The sequence below is a fragment of the Cupressus sempervirens genome, chromosome 7 (genome assembly GCF_028749045.1).
Source record: "Cupressus sempervirens isolate cs-2001-9-10 chromosome 7, ASM2874904v1, whole genome shotgun sequence".
Classification (NCBI taxonomy): Eukaryota; Viridiplantae; Streptophyta; class Pinopsida; order Cupressales; family Cupressaceae; genus Cupressus; species Cupressus sempervirens.
Window position 1 is genome coordinate 535,004,968 of NC_143124.1, and position 16,124 is coordinate 535,021,091.

The window sequence follows — 16,124 nt, forward strand, 5'->3', positions numbered from 1 at the left end:
TGGTCAAAGAAATTTGATATTAGCTTGATGAGATTCTTGGAATAATCTAATATTATATGAAGGAAGAATAAGGGATTTTGATTGTAAAGATATTGCATGTTTCATTTTTTATCTAGGATTAGTGCATTAAATTGTAAAAGAAAAGATAAAATTAACAAGATGTGATGCATGTTTTTGAAGTTTGGTCATGTTTTTAGCTCTCCTTGGATGCAAGGTGTAATGTCAAATCTACTCCCTATGGTGACTGGTGAGTCATTGTGTTTTTTAAGATTTTTTTTTCATTTGATCTTTTGATCTTCAAATTTTTATGAATTTTAATGTAATGAAAGGCTAGCTCCAAACATTTAAATCTTTCTTGTGACCACCTAGCAAACTATTTTCTCGCTGATCTATCGTCTACTACTCTTATTTGTTTTTATTGGTTTTTTCCTTTTTTGTCGATTTAAAAATTTTGAATCTTTATTTCAAGATTTCTTTGATCTTGAGGTAGCTAGGGTGCGTGTATTTTTTCATGATGCTAGTCTTATGATTTAAAAGTGATGTCATCTATCATGTTCAATGTGGAACATTGATAGGATATATAAGGGATTAGATTGTAAAGAACATGTCATTCTTCTTATTACATTAAAATTTTATCATTTTATGTATGATGCTTGAAAAGATTACATTCTAACATGGGTGCCAAATGTGGATAGATAGGAAGGGGTAGAAGTGATGCTTTCCTTTTTCACTCTACCTGCCAATGTAATACTGGTACAAAAATTTAAAAATGCTTTAGTCAAAGCTATGTGCAAATATGTATTTTTTATGCTTGCTCATGTTCTATCTTCCCAACACATCCATGATTAGAGCTACTTGGACATATGTAGGAAGTAGTATGTTTCATGGCTACACTAAATACCTCCTATCTTTTTCATTAATTGGGCATTGCCAGTTCAGAATTCTACATGTTAGGTATGATCCCAAAGAAAGTACCTTTGGTACTTTTTGGGTAGTGCCAAGTTAGGAATTCTATGTGTTAGGTAGGATCCCAAGGAAGTGCATTTTGTATTATTTGGGCATTGTAGGGTTGGGTATTCTACATGTTAAGTATGATCCCAAGGAAGTGTAAGGATTCATGGTTGGGTAGGAAAGCACCTCAACCATACTTTATGTGATTTAGCATGGTGAGTAAGTCGTACATCACAACAAGTGCTTATATGTTTGTTAATCACACCTAATGAAACCTTGAATATTAATGTTAATGTGTAACATTTTGACTTAAAATTTCCTTGGAGTACTTAGGTGACGAGATGGGCTTGAGGTCCTAGGTCAAAAAAATTAGAAAGCTATACGCATGATTAATGGGCACACCCAAATGATTTACTAAATTTGAGCAAATCACATTACATACTATACTTGTAAGATGTACTTATTCTTCCATGTCTAATGTAAAGGTCAACAATTTCTATGATGCTCATTAAGGTATGCCACTTGAAGATTATACTTCATGTAAACATATGATGGAACAAAGTTTGACATGTATGTCAACTTCTCAAGTGTATTCATTCATGGTATAGTCTTGAGATGACATATTGTATTTGACAGTTTGTTAGATACTCAATATATGAAATATAATCATTATGGTATCTATCATTTTGACATGTAGGTCAAAAAAAACAATAGAGATACATAATTATCTGGAAGATATTTTAACTACTATTTGACTTGACTATGTGTAGTCAAGAATAGATTTGACTTAACTTAATTTTGGCCTAGGTGGCATATGGAAATATGGGTTTTTCCATAGTTATAATCTAAAGGGAAGTTGATATTGTGTTTCCTAGCTAATAGGAATTCATGGGCACATTTGACTTACTCAACTTACTTGATGAGCATAGACTGATGATTTAGTCATCTTGAGTGGCTATTTTGGACTCCTAGTCGATATGTTGTTTGACATTGACTTGATCATTATGTATTTGACTTAGACAATTGGTCTTGGGTGTGGTTGGGATTTTGTTTTATTTTCTATTGGATGTAGAACTCTGGATCGATGTTTCTTGGTACATTTGACTACGCGGTTTTTTTATCATTCATCTTCCTATTATATTGGTAATATATGCTACTAATTTTGAGCTAAATGATGCATTTTGAGGTCAAATTTTGCACACATTTAGATGCATAATGATGATTAAATGTCATTGAGTAGATTGATGATGTTATATGTGGATGTCATTATGTTTTATTATTATTTAAATGATGGTATATGCAGATGTCATTATTGTTGAACTTGATGAAAGATCAACCACACACCTCCCAAGAATCACTTGCATGCAAACACTTGTCACAAAAAGAGAAGAAAAAGTTATGGAGGTTGGAATTGCCAAATCCATAGATGAGACATTCTTGATGAGAAAAATATAGATAGCTATTATCAAAAGTGAATTAAATAAATTACAAAGAGATAAATCCTTATAAAAGAAGATAAAAATCCTAATAGGTAAAAGCTAGGCTGTGTTGCAACTCAAAATTGAAGCCCTAATTTTGACTGTCATCCTAAAAATTATGCCCTATGAGCACATTTAATGCATGTCTACTAGACAGTCCTTTTCAAGCATAAAAAGTGTTTAATACTTTTGACACCTTGCATTTAGTATATCCACTCATCCCATGAAGATAAATTTCCATTCCAAGTCATTTCATGAAGTTTCATTTTGAGCAATGCCCAAATCTGCATTTTTGCCAAACAATTATATGTAGCCTAGATTGCATTTCAGTATCTTGTGCCTAGAAATGTTTCATGACTTGCCACTTTGGTAGTATTTAATATGCATATAAAAGAACCTATATTTAAGATTTCAAGTCATTTTGAAATGTTTTTACTAGGTTTTGAATCCCTCAAAGTTGGTTGTTTACTATTGTCATGCTGATATAAATTGTTCAGAATTTTGAGGGGCCCTATTTGACCAATTGTAACTTTGACACTATTGAACAAAATGAGAAAATTCCTTTTGCATTAAATTCTAGAGGTTAAATAATTTCTATGTTTCATATTTGAGCTTATGAAAGATCTATTTGATTGGTTTTCTAACATGATTCCATATGCAATTTCTAAAGTTTTAATGGTGTCATAAAGTGCAAATTGATTAGTATCCATGTTCGGGTTGTCATAACTCTCAATCCATGATAGGTGAACAAAATGGATTGTACTGTTGTGTTCTACTCTATAAATTCTTTGAGTGTGCTGGTTCACAAGTCTTGATGAATCTGTTTGCACACTTTTCTAGGTCCATTTCGTTTGAGAAAATTGTTTTTTTGCCATTGTTCACAGTCCTGCAAATCCACATAGCCTACTTTGACTACTTGCAAAATGTGTCATGTTATTTTTTATGAGCCCAAATCACAAATTTATAATCTCCTTTTGACAATGAACTAATGCGCCAATTTTCATGCTCCCTAGTGTTAGTTTGACCTATTTTTGAAGCCAAAATTGAATGCATTTTATGGTTTTTTGACATGCTTTCTTGTAGGAAGTTTTACGAAGGAAACTTTGATGGTAAATATCTTTTGACCCAAGTGTTGTCATGAAACAAGATCTAGTAGGGTAAGAGAATGTGGAACAAAGAATCAACATGTCAGTTTCAAAGCCTGGTCAAGTGTTTTGGTCAGTTTTTAAGGCTAGTGAGAGGACCTCTTGGTAGGAAAACCATGATTTTCTTGAACATGGTAAATTGATTTTTAATTTATCAATTGATGGTGTATTTCAATCCAATTTGAATCTAGTTAGTTTAAAGAGCCAAATTAGTGGATTCAATAGGTCAAGTGTTTTAGTTTGAATTTTTTTAGCTAGACCCACTTTGGGGTTTGATTGGTAGAGAAAAACGTCTTGATAAGACATAATGGCCATCATCATCAAAAGTATTTTCTATGAAATATGCAAATAAGTGTTTTTTTTTTTATGCACATGGATCCTTGAATGTACATTAGTCACTGAAATGGCATATTCATTGTAGGCCTTGAAAGAGAATGTGATCACAGAATGATTGATATATGGTTGTTGTTTATCATCTATGACAATGGTGGTCCTTTGCAAAAAAGTGCATAGTGCAAATAATCCAGAATAAATCCATTATTGGTTATTTAAATGAATCTTTTCTTTACTAATGCATTAGAGGCAAAGGAGATTCATTACAATTTTATTTTCATGATCTACTTTTAAACAGAAGATCACTTCTAACTTGTGAATCTAGATCCAAGGTACAACAAAATGGGCATCATTGGAGTTGTTAAACTAATTGCATCATTTGGAGGAAGAAATATTGCATCTAATTTGCAAATTATCAGGTGGAAGATGGAGAGGTTGATTGAGGGAATGTAAATCATTTTCAAGTGGATGGCGCACATGGTATTGGGGAGATACCTATGATTTGGATAGTAAGAGAAAGTAGAGTTGTAGGAGTAAAATGTAATCCAGAGCACAATTGAGATGTGGCTTGAAGTGGATGCAGGGTTGTTAGTTTTAATAGTTCATGATATCCTAGATTATATGGTGATGCCCAAGTTAATAGAAATAGTAGATACTAAATGGGGGTACAAATGTTTTTGTTATTCCAAACCATGGCAAATCTAATGGGAATTAGATGAAGTCACCTTCAAAAGCAACATTGCCAATGGATCACTCATCCACTATAGCTAGCCACAGATGACATAGGGAGTTCGGTGGTGGTAGTCTTAAGGAATTAAGAAAAAGAAACTAAAGACTCACACAGGGTTATTATAGATGGTGATTTTATAGAAGTGTGACAAATGAGAAGAGTTGAATGCCTTAAACAACATCAATTTTGATGAGTATCATATAAATCACAACTTTCAAAGGATCACATTGTGGTGGGCATTATAGAAAAGTATTGCTCACTATATTTGTAGTGTTTTCTAGCTCCATTTGTGGTGGCATACTAAGGGGAACCATACAAATTTCAAATAATAGTTGTTGTAGAGCCACAGATTATAGAACCACTCAATGATCCCTGCAGTTTGGTTAATATAATGAGGGAATAAAAAAAAAAATTTTGACTATGGCTTGAGCACAAAGGAGTAAGTGTAATGGGTAGTGATAGAACATTCTCTAAAACACTTTCATTGCTAATGGGGTGATCATCTGTAGGTGGTAAGATTTGAAGAGAAGCATCAATGACAAGGCAACAATAGAGGGAAAGAGGTTGGAAATGGTTTTGGAGCATAAGATAGTAGTAACCTTTGTGAGTTCTCCTCTTAATCATTTAGTCCCACATTGAAGCCACATGGATTTTTATTTGTGTTTGAAAACCCAAGCACTCACCTTTTAAGTGTCTTAAAGACATGATGGTTTTGAGAGGTGAAGCTTCGCATGGTGGGCCTTGGCCAGCTTGGAAACTATAAGATAATTTTGAACCACATGTACAAATTGAAAAGATGATGTTAGTAGTTCCAATGGCCAACTCCAGAGTGACATGTGGTAGACAAGACCAAAGCCTAGTGCACTTCCTAAGGCAATGATATGGCAAGGAGCAACAAGTGCCATGATGTCACTATGTCATTAGCAATGTGGCAGACCCAAGATTTCATGGTGATAAAGCAACAATTCACCATGTAGTAGGGGCAATAATGTGGCATCGATGATGTGGTGTGGAAAATAAGGAGTGATGAGATGGAAGGTCTAGGATCAAAGGCATAGGATGCTGATATGTGTCAGATCCGATGGACGTCATTATGTTGCCATAGGAAGTTACAAGGATGATAACCATAGTGACATAGCAACATGTTAACATGTGATGGTGGGACCACTTCAAGAAGGTGACAAATTTGATGAATTAGGAAGCACCACATGGAAGTGACACGGCGGGGTGCCCAGTAGGTGATGACATAGCACAGTGATCATGCATAGAAGGACCAATGAAATGGTGGCACATAGCAACGTTTTAGATAAAAAGTAGAGAATCTATAGACAAATTAGAGGGTGCCATGTGGCACCCAAGTGATGGATGATGGTGCAATACCAACAAATCATGTGTTTCCATGTGGCACATAGAAGTCAAACTTGAGTTGACCCAAATAGAAAGTAAGAGAAAAATAAAAAACTGTAAAATCAAATATTTTATTATTTTTCCCAAAAATGGCATGTACAGATAATTTTTAATAAACAGAGGTTATAACATATAGTTTTGACCTTAGGAGATTTAAGTTTTTGGAAAATGAAGAGCATAGCTACAAGTCAATACTGAGGGGCTAATTTTCAAATGGAGACTCTAGGCATTTCAGGTAAGTTGACATAGCACTATCATATATTGTCAAAATTGGAAGAAAGTGAATTTTCTATGTTTGAGGTTTGTTTCTACATAGGAAGCCATTTTTTCAAATTATTCATGGCTTTGTACCGAGTGCCCATTTTTCAACCACATTCATGTATAGCAATTTAGATTTGATTTTTAGCAAGATGGTGAATTGGATGTGTGCCTGAGGTAGTAAGAATACAATTAGGGATAGATTTTATCACCTCTAAGTCATTTTAGGGAAGATTCTATCAACATTTTAGAGCCATGCCTTATGGTTTTATCATATGTATTATCATTTTTCATCAATTGGAGGAGATATTTTGAGTTTGTTACAAAACAATGATGAGATTATTTTCTAATTTTAGTTTTAGAGAGAAGAGAGATGTTTTGCAACAATAGGGAATGAAGATTCAAGTGAACAAATGTCACTTCCAAATTAGATGTGGCTTCTTAATCCTCTTCTATATCTTTCTCTTTCTCTCTCATTGTAAGGGTTCCATTTCCTGGAGAATTTTTTCATTGTTGTGATACCACAAGGATGGTTCTAAGTTTTAATAATTTTCATGGCTATGAAACCATGTTGTTTACATTTAGTTTATGATGCCACAAGGTTGGATCAAAAACTATATTTGCACATTCTTCAACATTCTCTCTTGTATGAATAGAAATAAATAAAGCTAATATAGATAGTTCTAATTTATCTAGTAGTTTTATGGGTCATTTGCATGCACCTTGAATGTATAGTTTCAAAGAAATATACACAATGAGCAAAAAACTTCTTAGTTTCATTTTGATTCGTGTCTCCTATCTTAGTAATTTGCAATGTTTTGTGGTTTAGAGACAAACAACTTAGATCCTTTTGCATTCCCTTAAGGTTATATGTCTGGTATGTTTTTTTGTTGGTATAAATAGCCAAGTAAATGCTTGATGTATTTGATAGGGTTTTCAGTTATTTGAGAAGGATATTTCAGGAGAATGAGGTTTTTATGAACATTGAATTTTGATTGACAAAGTGATAGGATATATGTGATGTCTTGATGTATGGAATATGTCACTGGTATCATAGATTTATGTGTGTGATTTATGGAACTTCCCAATAGATAAGGCACTAATCAGCTACAGGATCAATTTACTCTTACAATTACATATTTAGGAATCTATTGAAATCAAACTCATAATCATCTATTTCCCTTTCCATTTAAGAGTTGAAAGGATGCCCTCACTCATCTTGTGGAATTCATAGGATTTGCAATTTGCTACTGGAATTCTTTGTCATTGCATGAGTATAGAAGAAATAAAGGTTTTATCTACTTTGTTTATATTCAAGTATACATGATTTTGAACAACTGGTACTATATAAATGAATCTAAGGTATACCTGCCTAGGTTTTGTAGAGCCTGAAGTAGAAAAAGGGTGTAGGCTTATAGTTGGCCTAGTTTTTGAAAGGATATGTTGTAGATGGGAATTTGTTGCCCCTTTAGAGATGTATTCTATTCTCATTGAGATAATTTAAAGTGCAACATTTTAGAACACCAAGTTGCACGATAATAATTAATAAAAGAATTAATTATTATATGCCCAAACTTTAGCTTAAGCAATATAGAGTCACATATGTTGATGTTATTAGTTAAAAATGTAAATGATATATTAAGCATAAAGCAATTAAGTGCTAACTATTGTAAGGGCACGGTCATGACATAATCACAAGTAATAAAACTGATCAAGTGTCAATAATCATCAAGGCTAAATAATGTATATTGCTCATAATAGTCATTATTCATTATTGTGAGTAATCTTGCTGATCATGATTCACTTATTCCATATATCAATAGTGACACCCAATAATGGATTTAATAGTCCATCAGAATGTGATACTTGAGCAACATGCATCATTGTTGTATGGATATATCCATACAGATTATAATGATCAGAGTATTGATCATCGTAACATGTATTGATACATGTGCATGCCAAGGGTGTCATATGGATGCCATCACGTGTATCAGATATATATGCTAAGAGGCAATCATATGTATGAGCATGGATATATGTATGTAAGTGCTAATGCATGTATGTGGATATATGCATGTGTATATGTATGATATGAGCATGTATGCCTATTCCTATGTATATGCAATGATGTATGAATGTAGGCATGTGTATGTGTACATATATGCATATATGTAAATGCATAAGTACTAATACATATATGGATGTTCATGCATGTGTTGGTGCATCAAGGTGAGTAATGTAATGGATGATGTAGAAAATGAAATGCAAGTGAGATCCTAACTAGTATGCACATACTATTTTCATGACAAGGTGTCTTTTAATTTCCCTTGCCTTATTTACAATTGTTTTTGTATTCATAACTTTTAGGGATATCATGTAATTATTTATATTATAATATATATTAATTCAATAATATATCAACTGTATTATTAGATTATAATACTTTATTAATATAGTACATTGCTATATTATATTAGATTATTATAACATGATATGATATTATTATATAATTAGAATGTAGTATTATTTTTAAAAAATATTATTATTTGATTTATTAATAATGATTTAATATTACCTTATTACCTTAATAACATTTTATCAATATTATTATTTATTCTTTAATAATATTTTATACCATTAATAATATATCAATATCTATTTTAATATATTATAACATTAAGAAATAATATTTATTTATTCATAATAATTTAATTATATTACTCAAATTAGGGGACATGACAGAAGCTACAAACACTGCCAAACTGCCAATCTAAGGAACCTCCACTTTATAGAACATGACCAAGTAGAGAAGACTAAGTCTAAAGAGCTGATCAATCAAAGATGGAAGGTATCTTTGTGGCCTTAAAAAATAGGAATGAAAGAATATCTATATGGTATATGATCCATTTCACTAAAAAGCATAGGTATCTAGCCACTGTAATCACCTAGTACATAGGATCAAGTACTAAATAAATAGTTCACTCTATCAAACCAAGAAAGAAATAAAACCAACATCACCCCTATAATGTTGAGAGGTAAGACATGAACATTGAAACTAAATATATTATCTCTTGTAAGAAGAAGAACTAGGAACATTGAGAGTGCAAAAGAAGTACAAACACCTATAATTTCATGTGTCATTGATGCATCATGAGGCTAATGTCGTGGAAGGAACACTCACTTGACAAAGGAAGATGGTGAATATGACCAACATGAAACCCCCCAAGGTACTTTATAATGTAGTGCAAGTACAAAAAAACACAAATTTGTGCAAAATCCTAAAATGTAATAATGTGACACTTTAGCTCAGTGCATTTGCAAAAATACTAGAAAAGGATGTTAACAAATATTTAAAAAGATAAAAGGTTGATACAAGAGATAGTACAACCCATGATAAATCATCTGAAGTAACAAAATAGATCTCTAGGCTAGAAACAGCCAAGATATCCAATAGAATATCAAAAAGTAAAAAATTGAATGGGATATGCCTGGAGTAGAATCTAGAAAAGAGAATGTTGCTAGATATGTCTCTTGGAGTGCCAAATAGAACCTCTAACATTGAATGCATTAACTCGAAACCAAAAAGCATCAAAAGTCTAAATAAATTGCACCAGCACAATGAGCTCAGAACTAACTTTTTAGTGATATGTCATTTGCAAAAAATGGAGTATAGATGAGTAAGTTACAACCAAAAAACCACATGTAGGTCAAAATAGAGTAGGTAGGGAAAAATATTTACCTCCTTAGGATTCATGCAAAATACGCTAGAAAATGCACACTAGTACAAAATTACCTCAAGAAGCATGTCAGTTTCCTACCAAAACTATCTTGAGTTGTGTGACAAAAATCTTGATTTATGTGCCAAAAAATCTTGATTTGTGTGCCAAAATTCTCAAATTTCTTTCCAAAAAATATTGATTTGCATGCCAAAAATCTCAAATTGTGTGCCAAAAATCTTGATATGTGTGCTAAAAAATCATTATTTTTGTTACAAAAAATCTCAATTTTTGTGACTAAAATCTTGATTCATGTGCTATAAATCATTAAATCACCACCTCAAGAAACATGCCCAATCTAAGAGCAATATTTTTGCCTCAGATTCCAACTATGTTCGAATTGGGAAAATTTCAAATGAAAATAAGGGTTTTTGGGCACTCTAAGCTCAATGGTGATGTCCATTTTTGCTCAAAGTGCACCAAAAATTAGTGACTCCCTAGATCCAATACAAAAATCCTATGAAAAATGAAACCCTTTGAAAGAACAAGCAAAAATCTAAAAGCCAAGCCAAACCTCTTACAAACAAAATAGGGGCATGAAGATATATGGAGCTTTGATACCATGTTGAAGTTGATAAAAGATCAACCCTATAACTCCGACGAAACACCTGCATGCAAATACATGTTATCGAAAGAGAGAAGAAAAAGCTATGGAGGTTGAAATTCCCAAATCCATAGATGGCACATTCTTGATGAGCAAAAAGGAGATTGCTATTATCAAAAGTGAATTAAATAAATTACATAGAGATCAATCCTTATAGAAGGCAATCAAAACCCTAACGGGTAAAACTTAGGTTACATGATAGAATAAATAAAAGAATTAATTATTATATGCCCAAAGTTTAGGCTAAGTAAAATAGAGTTAATAAGTAATTACTTTATTACACTAACATTTATATTTAGATGTAATGTGATTACATTGCTTGATTTTGTTTCATGGATACTGACCTAATGTTGTGGATGCATACTCATTTAGAAAGCATGACATGCTATATGGTATATATGATTGATTGTTTTTGTTACTTATGATCAAAGTGTGATTAAAGATGAGTTTAAAGGAAATATTGACTCTTAATATTTATAGTTGAATACTTATCCTCGATCCATTGACATTGTAAATGAACTAAAGGTATTGTGAGTGTGCATGTATGAGTATGGTAGGAAGTGGATATGAAGTATCTACTAGTAGGGTCAAATCCATGTGATGCCAAGGTATGGAAAGTAAACACAAGTATGTGTGTGAAATCATGTTCTTTCAAGGTAATATGTTACTTAATTTTGAGAATCCTTGAGATAAGGAAGTTCTTTATTTAGTACTTATATAGATATTTAATTTAATTAATGAGATAATATGGACATATATATGATCACGTTTCTATGTGCACTGACCTATTGATGTGATTTCAAGTGGGTCTAAGTGGTTGTAGGGAGAAGGCAAGAGTATGGCTGAGGTAGAGAAGGCTAGCTCGTTGGAAGGGGAAGCTCAGATCGCTAGGTAGCCTGCACACACCACATAGTTATTATTGTTATTGGCTTACTAACTCTTGTTTCTTTCTTATCTCAGGTCTACTTTGAGTCTTGTTTCTACTTGTTCCTATGATAAAAACATAAAATGGTAGATGGTAAATAATTTTATTTCATTATTTATGATATATGAAGATGGATTATAAAATACATTACCTTCATAGAGTAAAAAAAAAACTTGGTGTATAATGTATTAAGATGCTTTTTGACCTTGTTCATTAGATGGAAGTCAATACTATTGATAGAAATCAATGCAACATAAGTCTTATTATAAGTGATGAAAAGTTAGATTTCATCCTATTCATATTTTTTTCTTAAATATCTTTAGAAATGGTTGAAATTATTATATATCAATGTATCAGGTGGATACAATTTCTAAGGAGGGGAGGATGTCACAAACTGTCTTTTTATCATCCAAATAACGTGGAAATATGTTGCCATGTTGATTTTCTTAGAGAAATCGATTAAATTAATAGGATCATTCTTTGATTAGGACATAATTGGTTTTCTCAGATGTATTAGATTAGTTCAGTTACGCAAAAGGATATGATATTAAATATATAGTAACTAATCTTGGTAAAGGGGAAATTTATAGGTACCGTTGCCGCTCCAAAAATCTATTTCACTTTCCCTTGAAATAATGCATGCTTGGAAATAAAATTCATTCTTCTCTCAACAGCTATTTACAATCACATTCCAGTATTTTCCCACCTCACTAAATGGAGTTTCCAATTGAAAAATGAAAATGTGGAGGAGAAAGCTATATATTTCTTACAAACTGGGCAAATCTTGGAGGGCATTGGCTACTGCGCAGAGGAAAATATTGGGGAGAAAATGAGTTCATTACGGTTTTGACATTGCTAGTTGCTTCAGGTTACTCTTTCCCTTCATTATCAAACTTTCCCATGATTTACTGAGCTTTGTAACAGCATCACATTATCTCGTGACTTAAGTATTGTTGATCATTACTGTATTTCATTGAAAACTTTTTCTTTAGAGTACATCTCTTTCATTTTCTTTTAAAAAATCCATAGAATAATTTTATCTCTAAATGGAGAGTATTGCTGAAACCGGTTCCACTGGCAACGATAGTTGAGTGACATCTGAACTAGGAAACTAAAATATTTGAATTACAAAACTTCACTTTCCCAACAACGTCTATAGAGTAACATCCAGTCACAGCCAAAGAATGGTGAATCAGTGTGCAGCTAGGGCACATGGTACTCTTCTTTCTTTTATTCATCACAGAAACCGTTATCAACTAAATATAGAAATGGGAATTGATATTTATTTGTCTTAATTGATTGATGCTTTCGAAATACATTGTAACGTATTTTTTGGTGATATTTAATTGAATAAAAGAGGTGTTTATTTGACTATAGGGGGGAAAATATTTAATTATAACGGTGGCTGTAAAAATGTAATGTTTTACTCTAAACTCAATGTGCACCCAAAACACTATAGGTCTTCCTCATATTTAAGTGTCGAAGTCTCTCCATACCATCTATGGATTTCAAGAAGGGTTTGAAACTAGATATTGAATTTTAGATTTAAACTAGTACGTAAACTCAAGAAACTTTAAACCGATCCTCCTCTAAGACGATAGCCATTACAAAAAAAAAATGAAATTCATAAGTAGATAAGTCTTGTTTTTATATAACTGTTGTAGCCTGGAATAATCCGAAAACTAAAGGGCTTACCTTAATGAATTTCAAGGTTGAGACTGAAATAAATCCGCTCTTCTTCTTGTAAACTCAATGCTGTGAAACCTTAATGTTGTGTAAGGTGCTCTTTTCATGAATATTGATGTCCAAATATTTTCCAACAGCAAAATTGTCTATGTGTTGATAGGTCATTCAAAAATTTCCTTGATGCTCTAACATTCTAAATTTAGAATAATGAAAACCTATGCGTGTTTTCTTACTGTACATTGATTTCTGGAAAAAGATTAGAATAGTTATTCAATTCAGAAATGTAGATTGTATGTCACTAGTTGTGCATATTTGAATTATATATATTGAATGTCAATATGATTTAAGTGAACTCCATTACATTGTTAGTATTGCAAAATGACACATCTTTTGATTATATGATTTCTAAAATTGTCATTTCCAAGTTCATGAATGGCACTATTGGAGTTTGAGTAGAATGTTATTCTCATTGTAGAAATCCATGACATACTAAATTATATAGTAGTTCAGGTCATACATTGTGATTAAAATCTCTTGAGATTATATGTTGTGTTTTGCAGTAGTTACATACATAAAATATTGGAAAAGGTTGTGTAATATTTTGAAATGAAAGATACAGTCCATTACCAATGGTCGTTTGTAAAAAGATCAAGTAGTTTTCTCTATGATTACTTTACTGTGGAAGTAACTAAATTAACGGAATGTCTGAGTAAGGTAGGACATTTGGGGATCTCTTATATATAAATTAAGAAGGATGCTACTGAAGCATAAGAAGATCTCAGTCTGAAAATTTCTTTCTATGCACAATGACCGAATCGTTATGTTACATACCTATCGGCGTACTATTTTTGTGAAAACATGTTTAAGAATTGATTGAAGAGGAACATAAATGTTGAATCTCAAACTATGACTGGAACTGACCCCCTACATATATGGCTTATTCTTTATGTGAGACATTGATATTCATTCTGATTTGTGGGACATAGATATCATGATGCGGTTGAATTGTTAACAATGACAATTAAGTATACGGACGACTGATAGATTTTTCATAACGTTTCAAGAACATGCTAAACGAAGTTGAGTACGTTCTTTATTTGGTATTGTCAATTTTATGAATGTTGTTTGGGGCGTTTCTTTTGAAATCTATCATGGGATGGGTGTAATGTGGCTTAATTGGGAAGGATAGAAATGGATACAATATGTTTTGTTTCTTTCTATCTGCGAGTACTTGGTCAAGCCATTTATTTCTTTATTACATTTGTGATGCTATTATATTTTTGGTTCATATGTGTAGATATGCTTCATCTTAGATATGAGTAGATATGTTTCAATTATTTTCACTGCATATGAATAAATATGTAGCATGCATTTTTTTTTCTTACCACATTTTGTGAATAGGCTACTAGGAAAATGTGTATACATAGTATGTTTCATGGATGCACTAGATCCATCTTGTTTCGAAAAGCTAGGCTTCTTGTGGTAGGTTCGGGGCATTCTTCATGTGAAGAAGAACCTCGAGGGATATAAACACTCTATGGTTGGCGTGGTAAAGGAGCATAGGCCACACTCCCATCTCAAATAGAGAATGGATGACACCTGATGGCTTTGGAGATTGGATCACATAGATGGACACATGTTTGAGGCACTATGATAACCCTATTATTGATGTAATGTAAACAGTCATATGATGATGATCGTTGTGATGTAATTATGTTCAATGGATAGTGTATCTATAATGATCTTGTTGTAGTTATTGATCATGAATTTTGATAGATGAATGACGTGTAGGTAAACATCTTAGATAATACAATATATTTACATATTGTTATGGTAAACTCAATTGTTGAACTTGATTATGATTAATAGAATGGTTTTTGACTTTTCAAACTAGGGTTTTTCTCTTATATCATTTATGCATCTCTAGCAATTGTATGATGTGGAAATTGTTGAGTAGGACATGGTTCTAACAATTATGCTCATTATGCTACTAATTTGTGATTAACAAATCCATTCCTCCCAAAGAAGAACTCTATATATTTTACTTACTCTCTCTACCATCCTTTGTAGCCAGCACATTCATTCTTGTTTAAAGACATATGTAGCAAAGAGAGAAGTACCTCCAATGATTTCCACATTGTATTGTCACTCTTACAAAATGGATGACTATACCAATATGTATTTTTTTTATCAAATGGGAAAGTCGCATCTCCATTGTAAAATCTATATCCTAATTAATCAAAATATTTGAGAGTGTCATGAGTTGTTAAAAATGGATGGATACATCTCTTGTCCATTCTAAGATTCCCACAAGCTTTATAATAGGAGGAATATGTCACATCTCCTTCAAGATTCTTTGCAACTTGTCAATTCTCCAAGTCCTCTCCACATCATGTTTTCACTCTTTTCCATGCTATTGTGTTACATCAGATGTTTGCTAAGAGTCTAAAGCAATAATACGAGACCATAAGATCCTTTTCAAAATCCTCTTATGCCAATTTAATAACAAATGAGGAATAGAATTTTTTCTTTGGTCAAATGTGACAATTAAATATTTTAATGTAGATGTATAGAATGAATCTCTAATATTTATTATATGTTTATGAAGTTATGTCGGCTAGAACAAGAGGGTCATAATTGAGGTGTCGTGTCAACTATTTGAGAGGTTTTAGCCATTTAGAATAGACTTCAAATATATGACATGTTGTCCCTTTCTCCTTTTCTTTATTATCACAAAAATCCATGAAAATAGATATAGAAAAATTTAGCTAGGGGAACATCTCATTATTATGCAAATTGATGATGCGACAATCCAATTATCAAAAGAT